At 43.6% G+C, this 16,166-nt stretch overlaps 1 pseudogene; it reads right to left on the reverse strand.

Moving 5' to 3' along the window:
- Positions 1–1,595: 1,595 nt before the first annotated feature.
- On the reverse strand, positions 1,596–3,636 carry LOC119321003 (annotated as a pseudogene).
- Between the last annotated feature and the right edge of the window lie 12,530 nt (positions 3,637–16,166).

A 16,166-nucleotide genomic window follows, 5' to 3' on the forward strand; every position in this document is an offset into this window, starting at 1 on the left:
CATCTTCAGGAAAGGAAAGGTGATCATGTTTATGTTGATTTATGTTGATGACATCATTGTAGCTAGTTCATCACAAGAAGCCACTTCAGCACTATTAAAGAATTTAAAAAGTGACCTTGCACTCAAAGATTTGGGAGAGCTCCATTACTTCCTAGGTATAGAAGTAAAGAAGATAGGACGTGGCATCTTGCTCACACAAGAAAAGTATGCCTTAGACATACTAAAGCGTGTGGAAATGAAGGATTGTAAACCATCAAGCACACCTATGTCAACCACTGGAAAACTATCACTATATGAAGGAAAATTGTTAAGTCCAGAAGAGGGAACCAGATATCGAAGCATAGTTGGAGCACTTCAATACCTAACACTGACAAGACCTGATATATCCTTTTCTGTCAACAAGGTCTGTCAGTTTTTGCATGCACCTACCTCTTCTCATTGGACAGTTGTAAAAAGAATATTGAGGTATATTCAAGGTAGTGCTGGAATTGGACTAACAATTTGCAAATCTCCCTCAACAACAGTGAGTGCCTTTTCTGATGTAGACTGAGCAGGATGCCCAGATGACAGGAGGTCAACAGGGGGTTTTGCTGTTTTTCTTGGATCTAATCTAATATCTTGGACTGCCAAGAAACAGGCTACTGTCTCGCGATCTAGTATAGAAGCAGAATATAAGTCTCTGGCAAATGCAACAGCTGAGGTAATGTGGGTTGAAACATTACTTGATGAGTTGGGCATTTATAGACCACATGTGTCATATCTGTGGTGTGACAACCTTGGAGCAACATATCTTTCTGCAAATCCTGTGTTTCATGCAAGGACTAAACACATAGAGATTGATTTTCATTTTGTTCGAGAAAGAGTTGCTCGCAGGTTACTAGAGATAAAGTTTATTCCAACAGGAGATCAAGTTGCTGATGGTTTCACTAAACCACTTCAAGTCCGGCAACTCCAAGCCTTCAAGAACAATCTAAACCTTGACATGTTGAGATTGAGGGAGGATGTTAGATGATAGGCTTGTAGAGGACGTGACAACCTGTAACGTTATTGTGTGCGTGAGTTCTGTTGTAAACCAGGCCGGTGGTTAGGATAGATTGATCCTTATCTCTCTATCTTGTGTATGTCTTGGAGTAGAGGTCAAGACTAATAACCACCGGCCAATCTCTGTAATCTTATGCTATATAACACGAACACGTCCCTGCCAAGAGGCATACGCTTCCACCAATTCTTTCAGTTCTGTTCTGTTCCTACGCCCATGCGTTGGCGAGATCTTGGCGGTGAAATTGCTCGCCGACTTTTTGGCGTGGCCGATTTTGGCGGGGCTGACGGGGGCGCAATCCAAACAGCCCCATGATATGTCCAGGTACATACTGACCAAACTACTTTACATGTTCAACCTTTCAGAAACATGCATTCTGCGAACAACATGCTCATACAGCTTGGTTTGCCAACAATATTCAACTTCTTAAGATTCAACTAGTACATTATTAAGACCCATTGCACGTAAATACAAAGATGTGAACATATCTGGATACTGGATCAGATTACAGTGAAGTGGGCTTAGCCGCTTAGCCAAAATATTTGAATAATACTAACTAGTCATATAGCACTGCTACCCAAAAGAACACACAAAATGCAATCACAAAGATGACCTTATCGATGCATTTTTTTGCAGATGTAATGTAGACGGGGCCTGCTTCAACCGAACCGCAATGGTTTATAAGCACAGAGCCGCACAGCTTTGGGTTCCCATTAAAACTAGAAGCTTGAAATGTGCTCAGCTGGCCTTTTGTTGGAATAGGTCCTTCTAGGTTGTTGTTTGATATGTTGAACTCCGAAAGGAAGTGAAGGTTCTCCAATGCCGCAGGGATTGCACCTGTCAGATGATTATTAGACAGATCTAGCCCCTGCAGGTTTGTGAGGCTGCAGATCGATTGTGGGATCTCTCCATAAAATTTGTTGGAACTCAAGTTCAGGTAAAGGAGTGCTTTCAGCTGACCAATCTCTCGTGGGATCATGCCTGTGAAATTATTTTTACCGAGATTCAGCTCTTTGGCCGAAGCACTGCCTATGTGGTATTGAAGTCGTGATGGAGCCGCACCATAAATAAGTACACCTAGATCAAGGAGACTTGGTTCCGAATACATGCTGGAATTAGCTGATTTTAACAGTGGCATCTGCGTCAAGGTGATTGGGATTTCACCAGTAAGACTGTTGTTAGATACATTCAACTGAAAGAGGTGGTGTAGGGAGTTGATCCAGCTTGGCATCGGTCCTGTGAGTTGATTGCTGTATAAGCCTAGTATCTTCAGCTTTGTGAGCTTTGATAACCAGACAGGTATCTTTCCAGACAGATACATTCATGAAGTTTCTGCCGATAAGCAGGATGCTGATGTTCCTACAGTTCTTAAGGGCATGCAAAGTTTTTGTGATGTTCGTGAAGGAGTTTCTAACAAGTGATAGGAAGGACAGGTGCTTCAGATTGCCTATTCTAAGGGAGATCTCACCATGGAAACGGTTGGCCGACAACCGCAGTGCAGTCAAATTGCTGCATGAGTAAATACTTTCTGGAAGTATGCCACTTAGATTATTCGTCATGAGATCTAAACTTTTTAGATTCTGCAGGGTGGCGAAGTTTACCTTGCCTAGATCTCCACTGAAGTTGTTGATCTTCATATCAATGTTTTTGAGATTTTTGCAGTTGCTCAGAGTTGATGGCAGCTCCCCAGACATGTTATTGTTACCCAAATGGAGCTTGTCCAGCCTCCTGAGCTGACCTATGGACTCTGGGATATTGCCACAGAAATTGTTCACTCTGGGATTACTGAGTTTGACCATCTGTGCTCCATCAAGCTCTCCTTGTAGACAATTGATGGGGAAGGAGAGGTACTCTAGCGAGGTAGGCTGGAACATTTCATGATTTCAACAGGGAGAGTCCCACTTAGGTTGTTATAGCCAACCTTTTGAGCACTTTGAGCTTGGAGCAGTCACCGAGTGCGGTGGGAATATCACCACTCAATCGGTTGTAACAGAGGTCAAGCAAAGCCAAAGATGGCGACCAAGGCAAAGAGAAGATGGTATGTGCCCAGTGAAGCTGTTGTTGCTGGCGTTGAGCACGATCAGATTCTTCGTCTTCTTCCATATGGCTGATAGAAATTCTGAGCTGAATTGGTTGCTTGAGATGTTGAGTACCTGCAGAGGCCTGTCGGCTGTAACCAAAGATGGCAGCTCGGGCAGCGGTCCGTTGAGCCGGCTGAAGCTGACGTCGAGGACGATGATGCTTCCAGAGGACATGAGCTCCAGAGGAAGGCCACCAGAGAAGGAGTTGTACGAGAGGTTGACACGCTGCAGGCTGGTGAGGTCGGCCAGGGATGGCGAGATGCGCCCTTCAAGTCCTTTAGATCCCAGGGAGACCTCAGCAACGGCCCCGTCTCCATTGCAGCCGACGCCTTCCCACTCGCAGCAGTCCGTGCCGTTGTCGCGCCACGATGCAGCGAGGCCGCCGTCTTGTGATAGTCCGGCAAGGAACTGAAGGAGGTTGCGCTTCTCCTGCTCGGTGCATGCGGTGGCAGGAGAGGCCAAGATGAGCAGCACAAACAGCTGCAGCACGACTGGAGGAACGGTGAGGAACCGCATTGGTTGGTGTTTCTTCCCCTTGTTTTGCTGTTGCTTGAAGGATGCATGCACTGCTGGTACTCTATATCATCCAACAGTGGCCATATAGGTGGTGGCATAGGGGTGGCATGAGTAGTGGCAGGCTGCCATTGATATAGCCTGGCTCCTGCCACCTTGCGGTACCAACCCAGTTTTGGGCCCGCTGAGGCTTACTGGGAATTTGCCTGCTTGACGCTGAGGTCTTGCTATACTTGAGTGTGGTATGGATATACTAGTTCACATGGGCTGGATTTCTTTTGATAAAGATAAAGAATGCAGATTGGTACCAGTAACCAGGAAGCATGGTTTGTTTTCCATGCTTTAATGCAGAATCAAGTTAGATTCTGGAAATCAGGGTCAAATGGTCGATCAGAGGTGTGTGTATCTTGCCTATGTTTTGAAATTTCTTCTTATTTCACCGTTGCTTATTGCATGACGAGAAGTGTTCGGTAGGTATTCTCTTCTCAATTCATGCTTGAGACTGGTAAAATATTCTGGTTTTCCTTTGTGCTCGCTGTTGGTAGTTAGTAGAGTACTGGAGGCTTTCGTGTTTCAATTGAATCTCCTGAGAAGGTACATACTGCCTAACTTGCCTTATCCAACTCATGCTTTCCGGAAAATTTTGAAAAGTTGTGTTTCATGTCTATGGGGAGATATTCTGCTTGATATTTATCATTGGGGGCTCATTTCCTTCCAACTCTAACGAATACATATCTATTATATCCGTTTGAAACAGGTTGTGTTTACAGTACTTGTGCTCTTTGTAGCTAGCGGAGAAAATATTCATTATATCAGTTTGAAAACACTATCATGGTTGGTATTTTAATTTATTTTCGAAAATGAGGATAGACAGATTGGTCGCTGCCTCCATATGAGATAACTAGATTGACGTAAGACGATGCATGGGGGTTCCTGCTTTCACTACTCGACAGCTCGAGTTTACCTGTTGAATAGCTGTTATTGATTGATTCTTTTTCTAAGGGCGTCGTAATTATATTTCATTTCTTGTTACTTTGCTTGATGCATACATCGTGAATGAAGACCCTGACAAAAACCCTCGAACACGCACGTATGCCTGGAATGAACAACTGAAGACTTCTTTTCATGGAAAGTTGACTCTACGGCAGAGCGAGTGACTTGACTTTGGTCATCGGGGTCAAGTCTTGTACGACAGAAGCAGACCATGCACCAGGACCACCTGTGAGTCTTGAAACTGCCTCTCTTTTTTTTATGTGAAGACACGGTTAGTACAAGAAGTTGTTGAAGTGAGTGTCAAGTGTTACGAAGTGGTTGTGTTTACAGTACCCGTGCTCTTTGTAGCTAGTGAACAATATATCAGAGTTTGTAAACTGTTTCATGGCTGTGGTTTTTCTTAGATTTCCTGTTAGTTCCTTACAGATCATATTTTTGTGACATTTCCCTGGGTGCAGGTCCTGGAACAAAGCAGTCAAAAGCACATGTGCATCATTCATTAATAATGTACTTCAGATGATGCACAGAGTGGCCATGGTGTATTCCCCCTCTTCTCCTGTGGTAAAGAAGCTGTGAGCTTCAACTTCCTATGGCTCCTTTTTTTGCTTTTTTTATTACAGAAAAGCAGCAATGTAAAACTGCCTCCATATGATAGGTAGATGTATTGATTGATTGTTGTCTCTGCGACTTGTTCATGGAGGGTTGAACAAGTGCTCATCAAAGGCATAGCGAGCAACTCTGACTTTATCTTGGCAGCAACCATACACCAAGTATGAACTTGGGTGACGGACTTCGGTCATCGTGGTTTGGAATCCGTGAATTTCCCCAGATCCTTGTACAGATTTTGTAGAATTTAGTCATCGCGGTCCAAGTAGAATATGTCTCAAGTCTTCTACGTCTGAGGCCAAGCATGCACCAGGACCAGTTGGAAACTGCTGCTAGTTTACTTTTTCCATTTCCATCATTACTTCATCTTGACTATCTAGTTCCGTTGTGAGCCTTGAAACTTACTTTTTTTTTTCTTTTGGCGCTTAGACTTGGGACTGTTTGCTGGACCTGAGTCTGTTTTCTTTTCTCTTCTTCTGGACAGGGCTGGCTATCCTTTCCGAGCCAAACAATGGACTGAATCATAAGGTGGCAGCCATGCATTAGTGAGAATTTAATCCTGTGGTGCTGATGGTTTAGGTTTCTATCATCCGAGACGCGGCTGATATCACGAAGATGACTGAGTGAAGGGGAACCTGCAGGCGCATAAGGATGAACAGCGACGATGTGTAAGCAGATGATCCACGACTGATAGCAAAATGCGTCTTGTTAGCGCCACTCCCAAATTACCAAAATACGTTGACGTCATCACTGACCGGTCGCTAAGTTTAGCCGTCATTGTAGTTTGTTAAGACCAACTGATTTGCTTATCGACCGGTCAGTGATATTATTTATGCGGCCATTTAAATTCCAATTTACCGCCTTGTGCTCCCCTAACCTGTCGCCGCCGACCCCCTCGTCGAGTAGTCTCCACCATCTTCGGCTGCCCACCGACACTCCTCTCCCTCTGTTCCCATCTTCCTATTCTCCCTTCCTTCATCGATTCGTCGCCAGGTTGAGGCTAGCCTCACCGATGCCCGTGCAGCTACCCGGGGTCACCACGTCATCTCGACGCAGTCGCTCCCCTTCAAAAATGCAAGTGTCGTCCTGGACACCCCCGTGACCACTTGCCGCCACCTCGCCTTCCCCCTCCCGTCATGCGCATGGTTGATCCAATGGGAGGGGCCAAGGTAGAACATTTTACTCCCCCCGCTCATTTTTACTCCGCGTTTTAGATTTGTGTCAAGTCAAACATTACAAACTTTGACCAAATATATATTAAAATGCATCAACATCTACAATACCAAATATATATATACTATGAAACTACATTTCATAATGAATCTAACCAGAATTGTGCTGTGGTCAATATAATCAAAGGTGAGGTGCTGAAAACTAAGCTGTGTGGCTTGCTGTCTGTTGTGTTTTGCAAAAATAGACATTGGCCATGGCAAGTTAGAGAGTTGTCCAGCAAGACCTTTTTGGTCAGGTTTCCACCCTGGAAAGTGCTGAAGACCTAATTGAATTTCCAGCTTTTGATCTTCCTAAAGAAGGGGTGAATGTAAATGTGTCTGAATGGAAAGGGGCATGTGATCCATTTGGGGAACTGGTTGAAGCCTGGGTCCTAATTGAGGGCATGCCACCCAAATGGTGTACCTTCAAGGTGTTTTGCCAAATTGCTTCAACGTTTGGTGTTCTTACTGATGTGGACTGCAATGACATGTTCAAAACATTTTTTGAGAATGTGAGGGTTAAAATTGCTTGTAGAGATCCAGCCAAAATCCCTTTTGAAAGGCTGATAGAGATGAAGAAAAAGTTGTTCTTTCTTGGATTCACTATGGAAGGATATGAGCAAACTGGTGGTCTGGATTCTGTTGTTAGTGATGAAGAAGATGATGAGGAGGGGATTGATGAAGATAATGATAATATACATGGGAGCAAGACTGATGGTGGTCAAGATGACCTCCTGTCCAATGATGAAAATGCTATTGATGACTTGGATAGAGCTAACTTGAGCTCAAATGGAAATGCTAATGCTGGTAGACACAAAAAAGCTTCTGATGCTGTTGATCACCATGCTAGTTGGTCAGACATCGAACATGAGAACTTCATCATGGAATGTGCTGTGGTGGAGGCTAAATCTAAAGGAAAATTAAAACAGGATGATTCAACTAGAGGTGAAGTTGAGATTGGAGCTTGTGCTTCATCTGTAGTGAAAGGGAAAGGGGAGGCGATGCTGACTTGGCCAGTTGAGTCCTAGGATGGGCCTTCTATAATGGGTGATGTTGCTTCTTATGAGGTTGTGGATCCTCATACTACCTTCAAGGACAAAACTGTTCTAGATAATTTGGCTGTTTGTGATAATGATGAAAAGCTAACTGGAGGGGATAGTGTGGGCTACTGTAATCTGCTACTGAAATCAATTGATTGCTCTGATTCTGAAGATGAGAAGAATGCTTAAGAGGACATGATAACCTTACCTGTAGATGCTGTTGAAATGATCAAATCTTCTGGTTTAAAGAGGTCTTTGCTTTCCTCAGTTGATGAGGTGATGGGAGTTGGGAAGAGCAAACATACCAAACCTAAGTGGGGGCCTATCCTAGCTCAGAAGCCACAGACCAGAGGGCATGGCAATGTGAACATCATGTAAAAAGCTTCTGAGTATAAGAGGAAAAAGAACTTGGAAGTGCCTCACACTTACAAAGGTAACTCATTTGCTCTCCTTGATCCTGATCTACTTGCTAGTCATACTGAGAAGATAAAATTGAAAATGGGTAATGATGTGTGTTCTAAACATGAGATTATTGATGATTTGATTGCTGATGAAAAGGAAAAATGTCTGTTATTTGCTAATAATAACCTTGAAACTGTGTTACCTTCTAATTTAGATGTTAATGATGTAGAAGTTGGGTTCACTCCAGCAGGGGCTTCTTTTCATCAATCAGCGGGCACTGCTGATTGTTTAGAGAATTCCCCAACTGTCCTGACCAAGGTTAAGCCTTGTGGCTTGTCACATCCCTTCAAAATAGCTTAGATCATGATAGGTCTCATTTGGAATATTAGAGGTCTTGGACAACCAGGAAAAATACAGTGTGTGTGTGATACTATTGCTAAGGCTAATCCTGATTTTATTGGGTTTCAAGAAACTAAGAAAGAGCTTATATCTGAGGGTTTCCTCGGGGCTTTAGACAAACAGAACCACTTTACCTGGCATTTTTTACCTGCTCTAAATACTGCTGGTGGTATTTTGGTAGGCTTTAGAAATGACGTGTTTGACGTTATTGGCTTTACTAACAAAAGATTTGGTGCGGTTTCTACCATTAAAAACAAATATGATAGTTTCATTTGGCATTTAGTTGTGGTTTATGGCTCGGCTTATCCTGAATTCAAGGTGGATTTTGTTGCTGAATTGCATGATATCTTGGAGGCTCCCTCTTACCCTGTTTTGGTGTGTGGTGACTTTAATCTTGTTAAGCAGCAAACTGATAAAAGTAGTGGTAATATTAATCCCCATTTTACCTTTCTCTTCAATGACTGGGTTAATAGATGGGCTCTGTTGGAAATCCCCATCTCCAACAGGTCCTTCACTTGGTCCAGTAATCAAAGTAATCCTATTTTTGCAATTCTTGATAGGGTGTTCACTTTTGTGGATTGGGATGCTCATTTTCCTTTATCATCTTTAATTGCCCTACCTAGGGTGGGAAGTCATCACACCCCCCTAGTTTTAGACTCTAGGGCTAGGAAAGTTACTAGCCCTAAGATGTTTAGGTTTGAAAAATGGTGGTTAGCTTAACCTGGGTTCTCCCAACTTGTTCATGAGGTGTGGGTTAACAATCGTGATGCTAGATCTTCTATTGAAAACTGGATGTGTAAGGCTAGAGTACTTAGGAAAGTCATTAAAGGCTGGAGCATTAATATAGAGGCTGCTATGAAGAAGAAGAAAAAAAATCCCTCCTTATGGAGTTTGACATTTTAGATGTGAAGTCAGAACAAAATCATCTTTCAGCTGGTGAGTTTGAGAGAATGAATCTGATTAAGAAAGAATTAGATGATATCTGGAAGAAGGAGGAGACTGCCTTGTGGCAGAGATCCAGAGATAGAAAGATTCTGGAAGGGGATCGTAATAATGCTTATTTTATGGCCTTGGCAAACCATAGACACAGGAAAAATCACCTATCTGAACTAAATGGTCCTGATGGCCCTGTTACTACTACTGATGGATGTTTAGATATTGCTACTAACTTCTATAAGAAATTGTTTTCTTTTGAACAAAAACCTGACATTCATATAGAGGATGATTTTTGGGATGAGTGTGACATGATCACAGAAGACGATAGGAGAATACTTGAGAAACCGTTTTCTGAGGAGGAGATCAAACAGGCAATTATGAGTTCTTATGCTAGAGGGGCCCCTGGTCCTGATGGCCTGTCGTTTATTTTCTATCTAACTTTTCGGGATTTAATTAAGAATGACTTCATGTGGTTAGCGAAGGACTTTGAGAATGGCAATCTAGATGTTTCCAGATTAAATTTTGCGATTATTACCCTTACACGTAAGGTTAGCAATGCTAAAGATATGATTTTTTTAGACCTATCAGCCTTGGGAATTATTTTGTTAAGATCTTTTCAAAAGAAATGAATACTAGGGCTTCCCCTATCCATGATAAAATTATTTCCCAAAATCAAACTGCGTTTATTAAAGGGAGGTTTATACTGGAAAGTGTTGTCATGGCTCATGATGTGATCCATAGAACTGGCTCTAGTGGCCTGGTGTTAAAGTTGGATTATGAAAAAGCCTATGATAAGGTGAATTGGGATTTCCTTGTGGAAATGCTTAAATCTAGAGGATTTGGTGATAAGTGGATAGGTTGGGTCTGTAGTTGTCTTCATCATGGGACAATTGCTGTTAAAATTAATGATACTATAGGACCACATTTTGTGGGTGGGAAAGGGCTTAAACAGGGTGACCCTTCTTCCCCTCTACTCTTTAACTTGGTGGCTGATGTATTTTCTAAAATGTCGAAGAAGGCTATTAGTCATAATTTGATTAAGGGGCTTCTGCCTCATGTGGTGCCTGGTGGTGTGGTCAGCCTGCAGTATGCTGGTGATACCCTGCTCTTCTTGGATGCTTCTATTAAAAATGCCAGAAACCTAAAATGGATTTTAGATTGCTTTGAAAAACTGTCTGGTTTATGCATTAAATTTCATAAAAGTGACCTGCACACCATCAATATTGATGAGGAGACTGCTAATGAGTTTGACCAAATTTTCTGTTGTCAAATTGGGGATTTCCCATTCAAATATCTTGGTGTCCCCTTGCATTTCAAAAAACTTAGGAGAGAGAGGATATCCAACCTATTATTGATAGAATTATCAGGAATATTGCTGGGTGCTTGGGGAGAAATCTGTCACATAGAGGAAAATTGATCCTACTTACTACTTGTATTGCTAGTATTCCTTCTTACTTAATGTCCATGATGAAGTTCCCTAAATGGGCAATTGATGCCATCACCTCTCAAATATCCCACTTTTTCTGGGGCAATGATGGTGATAATCATAAGTATCATTTAGCCAAATGGGGGTTGATCTCTCAAAGGAAAGAGTGGGGTGGTTTGGGTGTCCCTAATCTTAGGGAATTTAATATGTCACTACTTGCTGCTTGGAGTAAACGGTTCTTTGATGATAGAGATAGTGACTAGAAAAAACTGCTTAGATTCAAATACAATGTGGACAAACCAAATATCCTTTGGTCCAGAACTTGGGTGGGCTCTCCTTTCTGGAAGAGCATCACCTGGGCTTTTTCTACTGCAAGAATTTTTTATAAGTGGATCCCTGGGGATGGGAGGAATATTTCCTTTTGGCATGAAACTTGGGAAGGTGACTTCTCACTCAAAACTAGATTTTGGGATCTGTTTGATATCTTTCAGCAACAAGATGCCTCTGTGGCCCAGGTTTGGGGCGGGGAGGACCTACAGTTGACCTTTAGAAGATGTGTAAATGAGGTTACTCTGCGGTCCTGGAATGAGATGCTCAATGTGATTAGAAGTGTTACTTTTACCAAATATGGCTGATAAGCCTGTGTGGACTTTAGAATGTAAAGGGGTTTATTTAGTGAAATCTCTTTATAGAATGATTAACTTTGGGGGAGTGGTTTCTATCTGGAGAAATTTTATTTGGAAAATTAAAGTCCCACCTAATATCCATGTGTTTCTTTGGTTAATCGTGCATAACAAGAGTCTAACTAGGGATAATCTGTCTAAACGTCAACATGTGGAGGATTTGACTTGTGTCTTCTGTGGTGAATCTGAAAGTATACATCATCTTTTTTTTATTGTGTGGTGGCCCGACAAGTATGGCTTGTGATATCTGATTGTTCTAAGATGCCTGTTGATGTCTACTACACAACCTTCTTCTTGTAGACGTTGTTGGGCCTCCAAGTGCAGAGGTTTGTAGGACAGTAGCAAATTTCCCTCAAGTGGGTGACCTAAGGTTTATCAATCCGTGGGAGGCGTAGGATGAAGATGGTCTCTCTCAAGCAACCCTGCAACCAAATAACAAAGAGTCTCTTGTGTCCCCAACACACCCAATACAATGGTAAATTATATAGGTGCACTAGTTCGGCAAAGAGATGGTGATACAAGTGCAATATGGATGGTAGATAAAGGTATTTGTAATCTGAAATTATAAAAACAGCAAGGTAACAAGTGGTAAAAGTGAGCGTAAATGGTATCGCAATGGTAGGAAACAAGGCCTAAGGTTCATACTTTCACTAGTGCAAGTTCTCTTAACAATAATAACATAACTGGATCATATAACTATCCCTCAACATGCAACAAAGAGTCACTCCAAAGTCACTAATAGCGGAGAACAAACAAAGAGATTATGGTAGGGTACGAAACCACCTCAAAGTTATCCTTTTTGATCTATCTATTCAAGAGTCCGTAGTAAAATAACATGAAGCTATTCTTTCTGTTCGATCTATCATAGAGTTCATACTAGAATAACACCTATCAACCAAAACCCTAATGTCACCTAGATACTCCATTGTCACCTCAAGTATCCGTGGGCATGATTATACGATATGCATCACACAATCTCAATTTCATCTATTTAACCAACACAAAGTACTTCAAAGAGTGCCCCAAAGTTTCTACCGGAGAGTCCAGATGAAAACGTGTGCCAACCCCTATGCATAAATTCACAAGGTCACCGAACCCGCAAGTTGATCACCAAAACATACATCAAGTGGATCACATGAATATCCCATTGTCACCACAGATAAGCACGGCAAGACATACATCAAGTGTTCTCAAATCCTTAAAGACTCAATCCGATAAGATAACTTCAAAGGGAAAACTCAATCCATTACAAGAGAGTAGAGGGGGAGAAACATCATAAGATCCAACTATAATAGCAAAGCTCGCGATACATCAAGATCGTGCCAAATCAAGAACACGAGAGAGAGAGAGAGAGAGATCGAACACATATCTACTGGTACATACCCTCAGCCCCGAGGGTGAACTACTCCCTCCTCGTCATGGCGATCACCGGGATGATGAACAGGGTCTCGATTGGTTTTTGGTGGCTACAGAGGCTTGCGGCGGTGGAACTCCTGATCTATCTTGTCTCCGATGGTTTTAGGGTATATGGGAATATATAGGCGAAAGAAGTCGGTCAGGGGACGCTCGAGGGGCCCACGAGACAGGGGGGCGCGCCCAGTAGGGGGGGGGGGGGTGCCCCCACCCTCGTGGACACCTCGAAGCTTCCTTGACTTAAACTCCAAGTCTCCTGGATCACGTTCGTTTCAAAAATCATGCTCCCGAAGGTTTCATTCCGTTTGGACTCCGTTTGATATTCCTTTTCTTCGAAACACTGAAATAGGCAAGAAAACAGCAATATGTGCTGGGCCTCCGGTTAATAGGTTAGTCCCAAAAATAATATAAAAGTGTATAATAAAGCCCATAAACATTCAAAACAGATGATTAAATAGCATGAATGCTTCATAAATTATAGATACGTTGGAGATGTATCACCTGTACCTGAATCGTTTGAGTCCTTCATTCCTTTCTGGAAGAAGAAAAAAAATTCTATGATGCAATTAACTTGATCTCTGCTGCTACCTTATGGAGCTTATGGTTGCTTCAGAATGAATTTGTGTTTCAGGGGCGAAGACGACGAAGTATCAAATGTGTGCTGGACCTGGTGGGGAGACATATCTGCCAATGGAAAATCCTATGTGTGGACTCCCAAGCTGTGCTACTCCTCCAATGCTTGAAGCTGCTCGACCATCATCGCTGGGAGTTGCTTAGGATTGCTTGGCGTGTGGCTGGTCCTGGGGGGATGGCATAATTTCTTTGCGTTGCTTTGCTTTTTCATCCATGGCCCGAGTCTCAGTTCTGTTTATGTCCGGATGTTTAGTGCACTTTTCGGTCTGTAATAATCTGCTACAGCTACTTTCTGGCTGGAGCCGAGAGCTGTTAAATGGTCTGTGTTGTGGGTTGCCTTTGCTTTTTCAATAAAAAGTTGGGGCATGGGGGCAACCCCTTTCATTTCAAAAAAAAATCTAACCATATTGGTTTCCATTGTGAATGTTGATACTCTTTTCTGTAAGTTTGGTCAAAGTAGAGATGCTTTGACTTCCGACAAAAGTTATATGTAGACTAAAAAGGACCGGAGGGAGTATGTTTCATGTTTGATGACCAAGCCGAATAGACCACGTTACACCGAGATGAAGAGCAACGAGGATGTGTGTCGATAACTTGGCTCTAATGGGAAGACCATGTGCTGAACGGTTAATGTTGTAATATAATCCATTTGTTACTAAATATAAGTCTTTTTGCAGGTTCCAATATAGACTACATACGGGGTAAAAAGAGTGAATCTATACTCTAAAATGTCTATATGCATCCGTATGTAGTTCATATTGAAATTTCTAAAATGACTTATATTTAGGAACGCGGGACGGAGGACGGGCTGCTATGAGCTGGTGCAGGAGACGGTGCAGGAGCAGGTGCGGGAGCTGGTGCAGGAGCAGGTGCTGGTGCAATGCTAGTGGAGTTGCTCCGAAGAAGTCGACAAGGGGAAAGTCCGCTGCATTTTTATTAGGATTTTGCCTGCTCCAACTGACGACGGCCGGAACCAAGACACCATACGAATTTGCAATCGCCTGTTTTGTGGCAGCTATCGCTGTTGCGACTATCTCAGTTGATTTCTTCTCAACTGCAATCTCAATCTACTTGTCGATGTTTTCTTCAGTTACCTCTGTCTTTCCTTTCTCTCCTCCATGGTCTCACGATAGTACTTCTTCCACGTGGCGCCGTCTCCGACACCATGCACACGTCCATACGATGGTCGAGTGTCCACCGGGAGTTGTTTCAATATGTTCAACGCCCGGTTGAATGGGGTTTCCCACTTGGGCCTCCCCAATGCCTCAGACAGCGAGTCGCTTTTGGCCGCAATCCTGTGTTGCTCTCTCTGCAAAATGAACAAGGATCGTTTACAAATATGACTAAACATGCAGTCGAATTGATTAGAAACTAAAATTACCATCAGTCTCACACTACTAGGAAAAGGGCTATAGATAGGATTGATACTAATGGCGCACCTGTTGGTGATGTGCCATTAGTGTGGAAGACACTAATGGCGCACCAGAAACAGGGTGCGCCACTAGTTTTTTTTTCCATTTTTCCATACATACTAATGGCGCATCAGGTCGAAGTGCGCCATTACTAGTTCTAACTAGTAATGACGCACTACCACGTGGTGCGCCATTAGTAAGCTTCCCCCTCACTCCACCTGTTCCCCTCCCTCCCTTCCTCCCCACTCGACCTAATTTACCCCCTCTGCCCCAACTGTACGCCGTCGCCGCCGCCCCCTCCGTCCCCTCCGTCCCCTGCCGCCGCCGCCCCGACCCCCGCCGGAATCCACCCCCGCCACCGACCCCGACCCCTCCGGCGACCGGCCGCACCCGCCCAGGTACCTCTCCTCCTTCCTCCTTCCTCCCTCTCCACCCTTCCTCCCCATTCCCTCCCTCCCTTCCCTTCCGCCGCGCCCTCCGCCTCCCCACTGTCCTAGCACCCACGGCGACGACACGAGGCCTCGCGCCCCCGCACCACCGCAGCCCCATCGTCTCCGCTCCGGCTTCAGGCCTCCTCCCCTCTCCAGATGGAGCGCTGCCCGACCTCCGCCCGGCCGCTGCAGCCGCAGCCTGCTCCCGCCCCGGCCCCAACCCCAGGTGCGGTGCCGATCCACCCGCCAACTCACTAGCCTGCTCACGCACGCGCCGCGCCGCCCTCTCTAGCTAGATGAAGCACACATTTGTCTCAGCTCATGTCTCTAGCCTGATATCTTCTGCTTTGCAAAGAAAAATGAGAGGAGATTATAGAGGCGACAGAACATTTACATGTGCATGGGTTAAATCACCTAACAGAGACAGAGACATATGACCTTGACATGGTTACTGATATGATAATTGGTCCTGGCATATGACCTTGACCTTGACATTGTGCATTAGCTCTAAATTTCTCTCTTTCACGGTGAGACAAGGGACCGGTTTGCATCCACACTAGCTTGGAATATATTTTTGCTGTTGATGAGCTGAACAATGACAGACACACTTGATTGCACATTTTGTTCTTGGAAAATGAAGTATTGATTGAACATTTTGGCGTTGAGAACTTGGGATGGATGTTCAATAGTTTGTTAGTAGCTTGTCGGAAGTGATTCATCTAGGTGAAGATCTCTCTATTTTACTTGAAGCAGTAAGATCTATTAGATTTCACAATCCAGCGCAACAACTGTAAACTGAGCCTAAGGCCCCCTAACCAAAATTTGGTTATCTTCATTTGCGCTAACCAGTTTTTTTGGCTACTGTTCTATAGTAGGAGTAGATTACAGTTTGTCTGAGCATAGCACGGTTCAGGAACAGAGATAGAAAAATGTCCGACTTTCTTTTGA

This window comes from Triticum dicoccoides, chromosome 6B, assembly GCF_002162155.2.
Source record: "Triticum dicoccoides isolate Atlit2015 ecotype Zavitan chromosome 6B, WEW_v2.0, whole genome shotgun sequence".
Taxonomy (NCBI): Eukaryota; Viridiplantae; Streptophyta; class Magnoliopsida; order Poales; family Poaceae; genus Triticum; species Triticum dicoccoides.